Source organism: Stegostoma tigrinum, chromosome 4 (assembly GCF_030684315.1).
Source record: "Stegostoma tigrinum isolate sSteTig4 chromosome 4, sSteTig4.hap1, whole genome shotgun sequence".
Classification (NCBI taxonomy): Eukaryota; Metazoa; Chordata; class Chondrichthyes; order Orectolobiformes; family Stegostomatidae; genus Stegostoma; species Stegostoma tigrinum.
The window spans coordinates 64068649-64084569 of record NC_081357.1 but is presented as its reverse complement, the minus strand read 5'-3'; positions in this window follow the sequence as shown (position 1 = coordinate 64084569).

The window sequence follows — 15921 nt, the reverse complement described above, 5'->3', positions numbered from 1 at the left end:
GTGCATTCATGAGGTGCTAATATCTGTGCAGCATTATGTATGTGAGCACACAATTGATACACATGTGTGATGGACTGAAGGACCCTTGACCAGGCGCGATGACAGAACAATAAAATCTCACCTGATCTGCCTTATTTCAATCTTGGGAGCTTGCATTTTCCATCATTCCCAAACATAGGATGAAGTAGCTCACACTAGAAATGGGGTAGGGAATCCCAAATATGCACACTGGCAAATCTCTCGCTACAATTTGTTTTCATATTTATGAATGTGGATTTGATGGCACATGCAGTGTGCAGAAATTGGGGCTGAAGGAAAAGAAACCTATGATCCCCACTTAGTTTAAAGCCACATTAGTAGGAAAATGCACATTGTAGCATATACCGTGGAGCCCATTTTAATGTTAATGGCTACTATTCTTTAGGAGGCACTTCCTTTATGTCAGAAGATGGTTCTGTACAGACTCTTAAATGGGCCACAGTACTTCCTGATTCTGGGACCTTGAATGGGGGAGTCTCCTCTATCAGTGTCACCCTACCAATGAGCACACAGTTACTCAGAAAAGACTAACCAATGAAAAAAAATGTTGTCTCATTTGGCCAATTATAGTCCTGCCAAATGGAAATAGAGAATTTTTCCTTTTTATCGGCTTGGCCCTGTACCATGGAAGACAGAAGAGCACCCTGCCCTTGTATATTCTTTGATACTCATGAGCCAAAACTCCACCAATGTGGATGTAGCCACAACAACATTGGTTTTCCACTTGCTGAGGATTTACACATGCTTGCCACTGCTGCCCAAAACATTAAACTCCCCAACGATCTCATGGGATTTCTCCTGTCCTTTCTTTGGTGCTTAACATTGTGCAGCAGAAATTTCTAACTGCCACTGAGTTGACAAACTTAACCATCAAAAATGGCAGATTCAGCACCAAGAGGAACTTATGTGTGATTTGGGAAATCAGCCCGACCCCATTTGATTTCAGATGCTGCTTCAAACACCAACTGCATGTCTCAGAGGGGGTGAATGAATGTGTCCACAAGGGTCTCCATGACTCAGCACTTATGGAAAAATGTGACAGCAGTAGCGTATTGTATGTCACAGTGGCATCAGCGTGAAGTACTTCCAGCAAAGTAACACATCAATCTGTAGTACTCATGTATAAGAGAGCTTATTGTTATCTACAACAGAACAAAAGCCTGGAAAAGAGTATCCATTCTTCCAAATATTTCTGTGGGATATCCCACGTAGACTTGGCAGATGATAAAATAGCAACCACATGTTGCACTCTGAGGCCTTCTAGTATTTCCTGTCAGGCAATGGCCTTGGGATTTCACCAAAAAGCTTAACGGTTTAATGAAAGGCAGTCAGTCATCCAGCACAGCTCCATTTCAGGGAATGAAATGGAAAATTCCTCAGTGGCTGGACAGGAGAGCTACAGTTTAGATAACTGCCTGACAATGCTCCAGAAAAGGCAGTGCATGAAGCCTGCAGGAAAAGTTCAAGCTGGAGGAAAGTTAGCAATTTAATAAATGCACTCGGCCCATTGACATCTCTAACTGGCCTGCCCTCATCCAGGACCCTCGCTACAACATGAACTATCTCATCATCCGTCCTGTCTTTGTACCTTATGACATTTATTGGGTATTTCACAACCTGGCCTAGTGTCTTCCCAGGAGGCAGGCCACATCCATGAGTCCAAAACATCTGACTATATTCTGCATTGGGAATTGCGCCGGAGCATTCACACAGCAGCAGTTTGGAAAAGGTCTGCTGGAGCCCATTGCCAATGACTCCCTCAAACCCATTGCAATCCACCATCACACAGTTTTCTCACTGCTTTCCCAATCTTATCACGAACATTTCCAATGATTCATGACCGGAAGGTGTTGTCATTTGTCGTGAACAGAGCACAAGTGCTGTACAAAGTAGTCTCCAAGCATCCACTTGGTCTCACCAATGTAGAGAACGTTTCTTTTATGCCTTGAATGCAGGTGAAGGGTGACATGTAGGGGCAGGTGTAGCACTTCTTGCAGTTGTGCAGGCTATACTTGCCCCTACACCTACTCCCTGCACATCCATCAATGTGGTCTACTGCATTCACTGCTCCCAATGTGGCATCATCTACATCAGGGAGACCAAGCAGAGACTTGAAGATTATTTCATAGAGCTCCTGCGCTCTGTTCGCAACAAACAGCAACTCCTTCTGGTCGTGGGCCATTTCAACTCCCCCTCCCATTCCCTGGGTGACATGTCCATCCTGGACCTCGTCCAGTGTCACAACGACACCACCCGCAAACTGAAGGAGCAACACCTGATATTCCGCCTCGGGAGCCTACAGCCCGATGGCCTAAACACTGATTGTACCAGTTTCAAAATCTTCCTATCCCCAGCCACATCTCATGTCCAACCCTTCCTCTCATCCCCGCTTCCTTGACCTTACACAACCTGTCCATCTTCACTCCCACCTAACCGTCCCTCCCATCTCACTGACGAATCCTCACCACTCCCTACCTGCACTCACCTATCACCATCCCACCTATCTTCTCCAGTACAATCCCTCTTCTCCCTATTTTTTTCTGAGCTCTCTTTGCCCTCCCCATTTCTGAAGAAGGGTCCCTGCATGAAACATCAACTTACATGCTCCTCTGATGCTGCCTGGCCTGCTTTGTCCCTTCAGCTCCTTACTGTGTTAGCCCAGCCTATCCAGCCTCTCTTTCTAACTTAAACCTTCCAGAACCAGCTATATCTTAATAAATCTTTTCTGAACATTCTCCAATTTAATAATACCCACTCTATAGAATGGCAATCAGAACTGTATACAGTACTCCAAAAGTGGCCTCTCCAATATCCTGTACAACCTCAGCATGACCTCTCAACTTCCATACTCAATAGCCTGAACAATGAAGGCAAGCATGCTAAGTGCCTTCTTAACCACCCTGTCTACTTTTGACACAACTTTCGAAGAACCATGTATCTGAACCTCCAGGTCACTGTGCATCACTAGCATAGGGAGTGAATGTTTAAGCCATAGCCTGGGTACCACTGAAACGGACTGCTTTGTTCCACTTGGTGCTGAGCTTTCCAAATATTGTTTGGAGCTGTGCACAACTAGACAAATGAGACCATTCCATCACCTTTCTGATCCATATGTTGTAGATGGTGGAAAGGTTATACGGTCTCATGAGGTGATTCGTCAGTCATAGAATTGCCAACTTCTGATCCCCTGTTTCAGCCATGGTATTGGTGAGGCTGATTAAGTTAATCTTTTTGACAATGATAACTCCAAGAAGGTTGATAGTGAGAACAAATGCATATTGATGATTACTTTAGTCAAAACCTTCACTCAGATCACAGGCATGATGCTGAACATTCTGAACACTTCAACCTCCAGACACATTGACCTTGACTTCCTACACTGTTCAAATGAAGATCAAGGATCAGCAACGAAACTAGAAATTGTTGATGAAAAACTCAGCCGGTCTCGTAGCATGTATGGGAAGAAACTGGAGACTGGTGGCTCTTCATCAGAACATAGAACAGTACAGCTCAGTTACAAACCCTTCACCTCACAGTGTTGTTGCCAAACATAACATCAAATTCAACTAATTCCTTCTGCCTGTCCTGTCTACACCCCGCCATTCCTTGCATATTCATGTGTTTATCTAAAAATCCCTTAAATGCTCTTATCGCATCTGCTTCCCGCCAGCACATTCCAGAGAAAACAACTCGAGTTGTTCTAATCTCTCCTTGTAGCTCATTCCGTCTAATGCAGGCAGCATCCTGGTAAATCTCATCTGCACCATCTCCAAAGTGTCCGCATCCTTTTTGTAATGTGGCGATGATAATTGAACATAATACTCAAAGTGTGGCCTAATCAACGTCTTATAAAGTTGCAACATGACATCTTGACTCTTGTACTCAATACTCCAACCAATAATGGCACTTAAAGGTACAATAAAAGCCAATGAGAAACTTTTACAATCTTCCATTGTTAGCTCTTATTTATCACTCATTTCTTTTGACCCGGCCTGCTTTCCATATTCTCCTTGTTTACCTACAATCTTCATATCTCCCTCTGGGCTCCATCTCCAACTTACTGCTCACCTCTCCCCATCAGCCACCAACTCCCCATTCCCACAACTTTATTTTTAGCATAAATGCCACTTTTTATTAGCTCTAACAGTTCTGACGTAGAGTCACTGGGCTCAATATGTTAACTCTGCTTCCTTCCCACAGATGCTACCAAATGTGCTGAGTTTCACTGGTAATTTCTGTTTTGATAGAGTTTCCTTATGAGGAGAGATTGGAAAAGTTCAGTTTGTACCCAGTGGAGTGCATGTAAAACTCTTTTTATTTTACCGTAGTTCTGATTGTGGACTTTATTTGGAAAAGGACTTAAAAGTCAAGAATGATTGAAAGATTGCCAGATTTTTAAACAGCAAGCTACCTGATACTCATTGTAAGCATTGTTTACACAGTTATTTATTCAAGCAGTGGAAAAATCTGAGTTTCAGGTGAGGGAAACCAAGAGCTGTATGAGTGGAGATTTGGCCAGCAACAACTACTGATTGGTCTGTGGTAATGTTGACCTTTTGTTGAGGTCAAAGGCCTTCTGCCTGCCAACTTCTGTTTGATTTGTTCCCAGGTAGCTATCCCAGAAACCATCAGACCTCTGAGAAGATTTTCTGCAGGTGACAGAGTTGGTCCTGGCTATCTTATGGGAACTTTCAAAGAATAGCTTTAAGGAAATTGATGGGTTAACATTAGGGAGCATTGCCTGAGATAGGTGACCAAACAGGTAGATGAGAGTAAACCAGTTGATGTGGTGTATATGGATTTCAGCAAGGTGTTCGATAGGTTTCCCCACAATAGGCTATTGTACAAAATGTGGTGGAATGAGATTGTGGGAGATACAGCAGTTTGGATCAGAAATTGGCTTGCTGAAAGAAGACAGAGGGTGGTAGTTGATGGGAAATGTTCATCCTGGAGGCCAGTTACTAGTGGTGTACCGCAAGGGTCGGTGTTGGGTTCACTGCTGTTTGTCATTTTTATAAATGACCTGGATGAGGGCGTAGAAGGATGGGTTAGTAAATTTGCAGACGACACTAAGGTCGGTGGAGTTGTGGATAGTGATGACGGATGCTGTAGGTTGCAGAGAGACACAGACAAGCTGCAGAGCTGGGCTGAGAGGTGGCAAATGGAGTTTGATGCGGACAAGTGTGAGGTGATGCACTTTGGTAGGAGTAACCGGAATGCAAAGTACTGGGCTAATGGTAAGATTCTTGGTAGTGTGGATGAGCAGAGAGATCTCGGTATCCATGTACATAGATCCTTGAAAGTTGCCACCCAGGTTGACAGGGCTGTTGAGAAGGCATACAGTGTTTTAGCTTTTATTAATAGTGGGATCGAGTTCCGGAACCCAGAGGTTATGCTGCAGCTGTACAAAACTCTGGTGCGGCCACACTTAGAGTATTGCGTATAGTTCTGGTCACCGCATTATAAGAAGGATGTGGAAGCTTTGGAAAGGGTGCAGAGGAGATTTACTAGGATGTTGCCTGGTATGGAGGGAAGGTCTTACGAGGAAAGGCTGAGGCACTTGAAACTGTTTTCGTTAGAGAGAAGAAGGTTGAGAGCTGACTTAATTGAGACATATAAAATAATCAGAGGGTTAGGTAGGGTGGATAGGGAGAGCCTTTTTCCTAGGATGGTGACGGCACGAGGGGGCATAGCTTTAAATTGAGGGGTGAAACATATAGGACAGATGTCAGAGGTAGTTTCTTTACTCAGACAGTAGTAAGGGTATGGAACGCTTTGCCTGCAACGGTAGTAGATTCACCAACTTTAAGTACATTTAAGTCATCATTGGACAAACATATGGATGTACATGGAATTGTGCAGGTTAGATGGGCTTCAGATCGGTATGACAGGTCGGCACAACAGCGAGGGCCGAAGGGCCTGTACTGTGCTGTAATGTTCTATGTTCTAGAGCTAGGAAGGAAGACATTTTTGACTTTTGAAGAAGGGTGACCGGACTCATTTTCACTTTTTTTTTCTTTCCATAGATGCTGCCAGACCTGCTGAGTTTCGCCAGCAATTTCTGTTTCTGTTTCAAATATCCAGCTTCTGCAGTTCTTTTTTTTATTTCAAGGATCAGCAGCTCTTGTTTTTATTAAGCACTTTACAGCATTCTGGCCTTAACACTGTTGCCTGAAACAGGAAGTCTCCAAGGTCCCACAGACAATTTAGCCAGTGTACACAATATTAATTTACGCAGGCACCTTAACATATATCACTACACAGTACCAGTCTGCTGTCAGTGAACCAGGCCACAGCTTTATTTGAAGGCAACAAAGGTTAAGAGTTAAATTTTATACTTTTAACACATCTATTTCTAAATATCCTATTCTTTAGAAAATTAAAATACTTCAAAGATACTTGTGACTTTTGTTAGTCAGTTGAATTGTTTGGTCTGTTCCTCTCTCCACAAGTTGGTTCTCTCTCTGGTCGGAGGGAGAGCTGGTCTGGTCACTGATGTATCCCTTTGCCTCTAGGTACGCTGGGGGGGGTTCCTTAAGTCTTGCCAGGCTGGGTTCTGATACCCTCCTAGCTACCTTCTGGAACTTTCCAAGGACTCGACCAATCAGATCTATCAAATTAATTAAAAAACAGAAAAAAGTGTGCATGCTATAAATCAGATATAAAAACAGAGCTTGCTGGAAAAGCTCCAGCAGCAGCTGTGAAGAGAAATCAGAGTTCACATTTTGGGTTCAGCTCCAGAATTGAGGAATGGTCACCAGGCCCAAAACATTAACTCAGATTTCTCTTCACCGATGCTGCTGGAACTGCTGAGTTTTTCCAACAACTTCTAATTTTATATCAAATTAATTGGCTTTATCACTTTGAACTGCTGTTCATGGCTCTCAATGCTTCACAGTGACCCCTTTGATGGGTCAGACTGGGGCCTGGAAGTCAGCTTTCATCCCAAAATGTATACCAGGCCTTTTGTCTTACCAAGGCATGTCTGCCCCATGCACCTACTGTTGCTTGTTTGTTGGGAAGGGTTGAATTGTCCTTTTCCACTTCCTAATGTGTTCTGGTACCTTTCAATTGACTGGGTTTAGATCTTGCAAGGACTTGTCCCTAGACACCATTGTCTCATGTTCTGTCTTGGTTCAAACATTACCAGAATACTTTGCTGTTTGGCCAGTTTTGATACCCTGTTTATTTCACTTGCTGTGCAAATATTTCTGGCCTCCCTACTTTATGATTTTTATTCCACTTGAGCAGCCACAGGCTGCTACACCATCTATTTCAACAATTTCAGATCATTCCATTGGTCACACTTCTCGAATATTTGTTCATGATTCAACTATTTATTTAAAGCTCCTCCAGACCCATCTTTTGTTTCCTTATTTGTTCTGTACCACATAATTCTGCCTTCAATCATCATCAATTCTACTATTTAAATGCTTTCCTAATGCTTTCCATCCAATCACAACATTCTGTTTGTTATTTTCTCATCTCCCCTTCCCTTTTCCATGCTTCTGCACTCGATTCAAATACGTTACAATTATAAATTTTCCAATTTCTGCCAAAAAATATCACAGACCTGGCTTATTAACTTGATGTCTTTCTCCATATCTGTTGCCTTGAGTGCTAAGTATTTCCAGCATTTTCTGATCATATTCCAGATTCCGGACATTCACAGTAATTTGTAATTTTAAAGGAAAGATTGTCAGGTGTATCACCTTAATTACCTTGGTCAGTTGTTTTTTTTTACTTCTTCGAGCCATGGGTGAGAGACTAGGCAGAAAGTACCAATGCTTATTCTTTTATGCAGCACATTTGAAAATTTTTGCATGTGTTGTACTGCGGACTGACATCAACCTGCATCTAATTTACTGACTAATATTTACAAGCCAGTATAATTGGAACGATGACTACTTCTCCACAGTCTATGTGCCATGCCTTGGTTTCTTGTTTGGCTGTCATTGCCAGCTGCTCCAGTTGTAAACAATCCTCAGTCAATATTGGCTTTACAAAGACTGTGCTCCACACAGTCCAGTGGAGTTGATCTGTTTTGCTCAGACTTTATGAAATACCTCTTCAAAAGAATTCAACATGCATGCTTGCATATATGGCAAGTTTTAGCATAGTTAGAAGAGAGGTATAAATCAGCAATCAAAATTTGAATACTTTAATGCTACTATGACTTCAGAGCTCTCTCAAATCAGTAGTGTTAGTGGGAATATTGTGTGAAAATTCTTTAGTACCAGTAGATAACAAATAATGGTTTGTTTAGAGGCTTTTGTATTATTCAGTGTGTTTTTTTGTTATGCAATCACTGTAAAATAGTTGTTATATACCAACTGATAGATGTTATGATTCAGTATGTTTAAAAAGTCATAGAGTCATAGAGCACGGAAATTGACCCCTTTGGTCCAATTGGCCCATGCTGAACATAATCCCAAACCAAACTAGTCCCCACCTGCCTACGCCTGGCCCATATCCCTCCAAATCTTTCAAGTGCTTACCCAAGATATTTTTTAGACATTGTAGTTGAACCTGCATCCATCACTTCCTCAGGAAGTTCATTCCATACATGAACCACCCTCAGTGAAAAGATTTGCCCCTCATGTTTTTTTAAAAAATCTCTCTCCTCTCACCGTAAAAACATGTCCCGAGTCTTGCAATATCTCATCCTAGGAAAAAGCCAACTGCCATTAATCCTGTCTACACCCCTCATTATTTTATAAAGTCCTGTAAGGTCACATCAACCTCCTGTGCTCCAGTGAAATTCTTGTAATTTGTAACTGGGTGACTAGTTCCATCTTACTTTTGATGAAAACAATGAGATCTATTCAGCTCTCCTATTAAGTCAATTACAGTTGGAGTGTGAAAATATATAAATGTGTTTCAAAGGCAAAGGGAAGACATCTCTGCACTGAATTGCCGAAATGCAGCTATGCAATGCTAGGTATTTGTTGGTTTTGGATTTCTTCACACATAATAGACATAACAGGCCTTGAGAGAAGTACTGAATGTTCTAAGTGAAGATTAATATAAAACAGAGACATGTTTCTATCTGAACTTCATCAGTTACGACAAAATGCAAACTAGCACAGGGTAGCATGCTGACATAATACAGAATTCCTGTTATTTGGATGTTATCATATTTTGCTTTAAACATAATGTTTGTTGTTAGATTTTAAGATGAAAGCACAGACATTGCAAACAAGCCACACACTCAGTAAGTGGAATTTCAATCTTAATGAATAAGCCCCTTTTAAGTAAATTAACTAGACTGCCACCCAAATCTAGCAAAATCCTTTACTTGGCATTGACAGTGTGGAGACAAGCAGTCATTGCCAGGGACAGGCTCATATTGCATGGTGGAGAGATTGTCCCATTCTCGCATAACTCTTTAATCATCAAGCATCTCATTGGTTGAATTAAGGAATTTTAAACCAAACTTTAGATCTTTAAGGAGAGGTAAAGAGGAGACAATCAAAAGAGAAAATCCTGTGCTTCAGAAATAGTGTGAGAGAAAGCAGAAAAGCAACTTTATGAAGTGGAAGAGAGAGTGAGGCCAGTAGTTCTCAAACAGCATGAGAGAGCATGGAACAGCAGATTCATAAAGAGAATTGCAGACCTATGTGAAAATGGTAGCACAGCTGGAGGTATAAAATACCAGCAGAGAGCTCCCCTCAATCTGGCAGAGCCAAAGGATGATGTCACAGCAGAACAGGTAGATGATTTCCTCTGTATTTCTTTAGAAACATAGAAACTTGGAAAATGGGTGCAAGCGTAGGCCAGTTGGTCCCTTGAGCCTGCACCACCATTCAATATGATCACAGCTGATCATGCAATTTCAATGCCCCACTCCTGCTTTCTCTCCATACCCCCGATCCCTTTAACCCACAAGAGCCATGTCCACCTTCCTCTTGACCATATTTAATGAATGACTCCAGCAGCTTTCAGTGAGAGAGAATTCCACAGGTTCACAACTCTCTAAGTGAAGAAATTCTTTCTCATCTCAGTCCTGAATGGCTTACCCCTTATTCTTAGACTTTGACTCATAGTTCTGGACTTGGCCAATATCTGGAACATTCTTGTCACTTCTAGACTGTCCAGTGAAATCAGGATTTTATGTGTTTGTGTGAGATCACCCTCATTCGTCAAAACTCCGGCGAGTACAAGTAGACTGACCAAGTGGAATTCTTCAAAAGGCAGTAGATGTAGAATCTTTACATATTTTTAAGGCAGAGATAGATAGATCATGGATTACTAAGGGGATGAAAGATTATCAGTAATATGCTGGAATAAAGTTAAAATCAGATCAACCATGATCTTACTGAATAGCAGGGCAGACTTAAAGAGTGAGTGGCCTACTCCTGTCCCTTGCTCTTTTGTTAAGTAGTTTAATTCATATGACATTATTGCAGCTGAAGCATGCAGTTAAGAAATTTACATTTAAAATATTTAACATACTAATTAGTAAATTAAACTCAATGGTGATGGCTGGCAAGCCATGTGTTGCAGGTATATCATAAATGAAGTGATGATGTAGGGTGCAATCCATGGTGATCCACAGATCCAGGATGCATGTCAATCCAAGTGCTGGCTGCCCAAGAAACCTCAGCTCAGAGTTGATGAGTTGGAGTCTTAGCTGCAGATGCTGCAATGCATCATGGAGGAGGAGATTTACTATGGTTCAGTTGGTAGTCTCACCCCGTAAATTAATTACATTAAATTTGGTCCACATTCAGGAAAAGGAGACCATGTCTACAAGTGAGTCAAGTATGGAGATCCAGAATTTAATTCTGGTGGTTTTCACATTTTATTTACTCTTGTGCAATAGATGTGATTTTCTTGCTCGCAATGTGAATAAGGCGGCCAGGCAGACTTTTCTTACTGCAGGCAGCATGAGCAATCTGATCATACCAGGTGACTATTTAAGTGGTAGTAGTGGTGCAAGTGAAGGGGTAGGGGGAGGAATGTAGTTGAAATGGGGGGAAACATAGAGAGTGGAATAGATTCTGTCCTCTGCAACAAGGACAGAGATTTACAAAGGCTGTGTTGGCTGCCAAGTTCCAAAGTTCAAGAAATCTCTCCTGGCCTAGAGTGAAATTCCCTAGAAGGGAAGGATGCAGTTGTCATATTCCCTGTGGATACAAGTGACTTACAAGGAACTAGGAAAGAGGTTCTGCCGAGGAAGAAGGAGCAGCTTGAAGCTACATTACAAAGCAGAACCACAAAGATAATAATCCTTGGATTGCTAACAGAGTCAAGTGTAAATTGGGGATAACACAGTGTGGTGCTGGAGGAATTGGGGTGGGGTAAATAAGATTGGAGAGGTAACTGCACAGCTGAAAGATTTGAATGGGAGAAATGGGTTCTCCTTCATGGAGCATGAGCAACAGTACTGGGAGTATTGTCCCGTTGGAAAGAGAACGGCTTTATTCTGAAATACCCTCTCTTACACTTACCCACAATTGTAGGCTGCTGCTTTTTTCCAGGGGAAATGTCTCTGTCTGTCAAATGTCGAAAAGCTGCCAAAGGATGATGAACCTGATGAACCAGGCAATGAATCAATCATTCCAACCAACTGGTTAGAAAATCACAACCAGTAAATGTTTTCCATGTAGTGTAGCTTCTGTCCCACATTTCAGCTTGACTATAGAGTTTGGTGTCCCACAGAGCAAACCCTGCCATCGAAGTGTAAGCTGCATATCTACAACTAATTATTGAATGATTTAAAGAAAAATGAAGGTATTAAAACTCTTGTTTCCACAATGGTGTCACTTTATAATGCCTAAAGAATTTATTAACAGTTGAAAGGTTAAAATATAAACAGCTACATCAGATTTTTGCTTGTTTATTAGTAATTATAACAGGTCACATTTTGTATTATGAAAATGAAAAGAACAAAGAAAATTACAGCACAGGAACAGACCCTTCGGCCCTCCAAGCCTGCACTGATCCAGATTCTCTATCTAAATCTGCCACCTATTTTCCAAGGATCTGTATCTACTCCCTGCCCATTCATGTATCTGTCCAGATGCATCTTAAATGATGCTATCGTGCCTGCCTCTACCACCTCCGCTGGCAACACGTTCCAGGCACCCACCACCCTCTACCTAAAGAACTTTCCATGCGTATCCCCCTTAAATTTTTCCCCCCCCCCCTTGAAATCATGACGCCTAGTAAGTGAGTCCCCCTCTCTGAGAAAAAGCATCTTGCTATCCACCCTGTCTATACTCTCATAATTTTGTAGACCTCAATCAGGTCCAATCCACGTGGACAAGGAGAACCATGGCTTGGACTGGGACAACAACAAGATCCTGGGACAGACTAGGCAGAGACAAGCATGAGAATTCCTAGAAGCCTGGCACTCCATGAAGCATGCTATTTATAAACACATTGAGCTCGACCCCATATACATTCCACGATGAAGGAAAACCGGAAGTGAAGCAACCCATCTCAACGGACCCCAGAGTTTAAAAACCAGGCGGGAAAACACACCAACGCTTCATTGGAGGCTGCACTGAGGATGTTACCCAGCACGGTAACGAAACGTCTGCGAAACAACAACCAGCTCGGCAAGCCAACCAACTGCAATATCATCCCTTCTCATTCAATGATGTTATCATCACTGAAACCGCTGCTATCAACATCCCAGGCTCATCATTGACCAGGAACTGAACTCGACAAGCCATATAAATATTATAGTTCCAAGCCCAAGTCAAGGGCTGAGAATCCTGGAGGGAGCAACTCAACCCCAAATCCCAAAACCTATCCACCATTCACAAGGCGCAAATCAGGAGTGTGATGGAACACTCCCCACTTGCCTGGATGATTACAGTTCCAACAACACTCAAGAAGCACGACATCATCCAAGACGAAGACGCCACTTGACTGGTACCATGTCCACAAACATCCACGTCTCCTCTTATTTTTCAAATTTATTTTGGAACTATCTGTGGAATGTGGGCTTTGCTGGCTAAGCAAGCATTTATTGATCATCTCGAAATGCCCTGGAGAAGGTGATGGTGAGCTGCCCTTCTAAACCGTTGCAATCCCTGGGGTTAAGCATACTTACTTTGCTTTTAAGAAGGGAGTTTCAGGATTTTTGACTCAGTGACTGATATCACGATTTCATTGCTCTTTCAAAGTATGGACTATATTGTTAGGGCAGAAACTTGCAGGTGGAGGTTTTTCTATGCATCTAATGCCCTTATCCTTCCACATGTTGGAAATTTCTGGTTTGGAAGATGCAGTCCGAGGAGACTTGGTGAGATCCTGCAGGGCATCTTTTCAAAGATACATGTTGCTGCTATTGTGCATTGACAGTGAAAGGAGTAAATGTTAAGATGATGGATGGGTGTCAATCAAGAAGCTTTGTCCTGGATGGCGTTGAACTTCTTCAATGCCATTGGCTCTGCACCCATTCAGGGAAGTCCAGAACATTCAACCACCTCCCTGGCCCGTGACTTGGAGATGGTGGACCAGCAATGGGGAGTCGGGGGTGAGCTACTTGCTACAGAATTACCAGCCACTAATCCGTTCCTGTAACCTCAGAATTTATATGGATTAGTTTAGTTTCTGGTCAATGTAAGCCCCAGGATGTTAATAGTGAGGGATTCAACAATAGCAATGCCATTAAATGACATGGCATCATTGTTAGAGATGGTCAATGCCTGGTGCAATAGTAGCTGGCCCCTTATCAGCCCAAGTCTGGATGTTATTCATGGACATGCCTTAGAATTTTATCATGAATGGCACTGAGCACCATGCCTTCGATGAACCTCACTATTGCTGACTTTGTGGTGGAGCAAAAGTTATTCATGAAGCAGTTAAGATGGTCACGCCTAAGACACCATCTGTACAAAGTTCTTCCTGATTCCCATTAACTCCAGCTTTCGTAGAACTCCTTGATGCTATAAGTGGTCAAATGCTGTCTTGGTGTCGAGGGCCATTATCTCACCTCACCTCAGTTCAGCTCATTTACCCACGTTTGGAACAAGGCTGTAATGAGATCAGCAGCCAAGCAGCGCTTGCGGAACCCAAACCAAGTGTCAGTGAGCAGCTTATCCCTTAGCAAGTGCTGCTTGATAGTGCTGTCGATGAGCCCTTCCATCACTTTGCTGATAATCAAGAATAGATTGATAGGCGGTTTATTGGCTGGGTTGGATTCATCCTGCGTTTTTTGGCTGGACATATCTGGGAATTTTTTCAGTTTATTGGGAAAATGCCAGTGCTGCTGAGTTAGAACAACTTGGCTAGGACAAGGCTAGATCTGGGGCTTCAGGTTTATTGCCAGAACACTGCCACGCCCATAAATTTTGCACTTTCCAGTGTCTTCAGTTGTTTCTAGATATCACATGGAGTGAACGGAATTGATTGCTTAGTGCCATCTATGATGCTGGGAATATCAGGAGGAGGTTGAAATGGATCATCTACCTGGCAGAGCTGGCTGAAAATACTCAGTTTTGCGTTGTGCAATGCTGTGCTTGGCTGTGCTCCTCATTGTTGAGGATGAGATATTTGTGGAACCTCCTCCTCCTGTTGGTTGATTAGTTGTCCACCATCATTCATGATTAGATGTAACATGTTTGCCGAATTTAGGGCTAATCCCCGACTGCCTGTGGGGTTGCTGCTTCACCAGGCTAACTCCTCATTTTGAGATATACCTGGTGCTACTCTTGTCATGTCCCCCTTCACACTTTGAAAAACCATAATTGATCTCCTGACTTGACGGTAATGGGAGACTGGTGGTTGAATACAATTTTAATGTTTTTGATAGCCCACAGCCTGACTGTCCAGTAACAAGTTGCCAGATCCTTTCAAAACCTGTCCTATTTAGCACAATGGTAGAGCAGCACAACACAATGGAGGGTATTCTCAACATGAATTCAGGGCTTCATCTTCAAAAGGATTATGTTGTGGTCACTTTCACCAATGCTGTTATAGACAGTGGCATCTGCGACAGACAGACTGGTGAGGATGAAATCAAGTATGTTTTTCCCTTTGTTAGTCTCTTCGCCATCAATTGCAGAACCAGTCCAGCAGTTACATCCCTTAGGACTTGGCCAGCTTGGTTAAAAATGGCCCTGCCGAGTCATTATTGGCGCAGGACATCAATGTCCCTCGCAGCACATTCTGTGCCATCCTCAGTTCTTCATCCAAGTAGTATTCAAAATAAAGAACTAATTCATCAACTAATTGGGGCAGCAGGTAGGAATCAGGAGATTTCCTTGCCCGTGTCTAACCTGAAGACATGAGGCTCTCTTGGGCCTAGAATCCATTTTGAAGACTCCTTGGGAAACCTACTCTGTCAATCTGCAGAAAGGCATCAGTAGAGAGTTTGCTAATTGAAACATAACATCCATACAGCTGTCTGATCAGTCCTTTACATCCTGGGAATTTAACACACATTTTTATCACACAGACCGCACAACTAAAATTCATCTCAGAGTTCAGCCTCTGGTCCTGCAGAATGTTAATTGAGCAAAAAGCAAAATTACACTTCATTGAAGAAAGATTATTTCTGAATGCTCAAAATATCTGGAAATCTTTAAAATATTTCCATGAGTTAATAATATATTTATCACTAAAATACATCCGCAGTGAATAATGCATATTTTCAAGAATATCATCACAAACTCATTTCTAGACAGGAGTAAGAACTTAGCAATATTTCATTGCCTTTTGATTCCAAAAAGTCCTAAAAGAGAGATTTAAATTTCATCTTGGAGTTGAATTTTTGTAACTTACCAGGAAAAAGGCTGAATTTTTAACAATGAATTGTTTGCCATCACTCAAACCATATTCAGAAAATCAACAAAAACTCTGAAAGCATGTTTGAGTTAAAAAATGTTGGGCCAAATCTTTCTGGGCTTGAAACATCTCATAGGC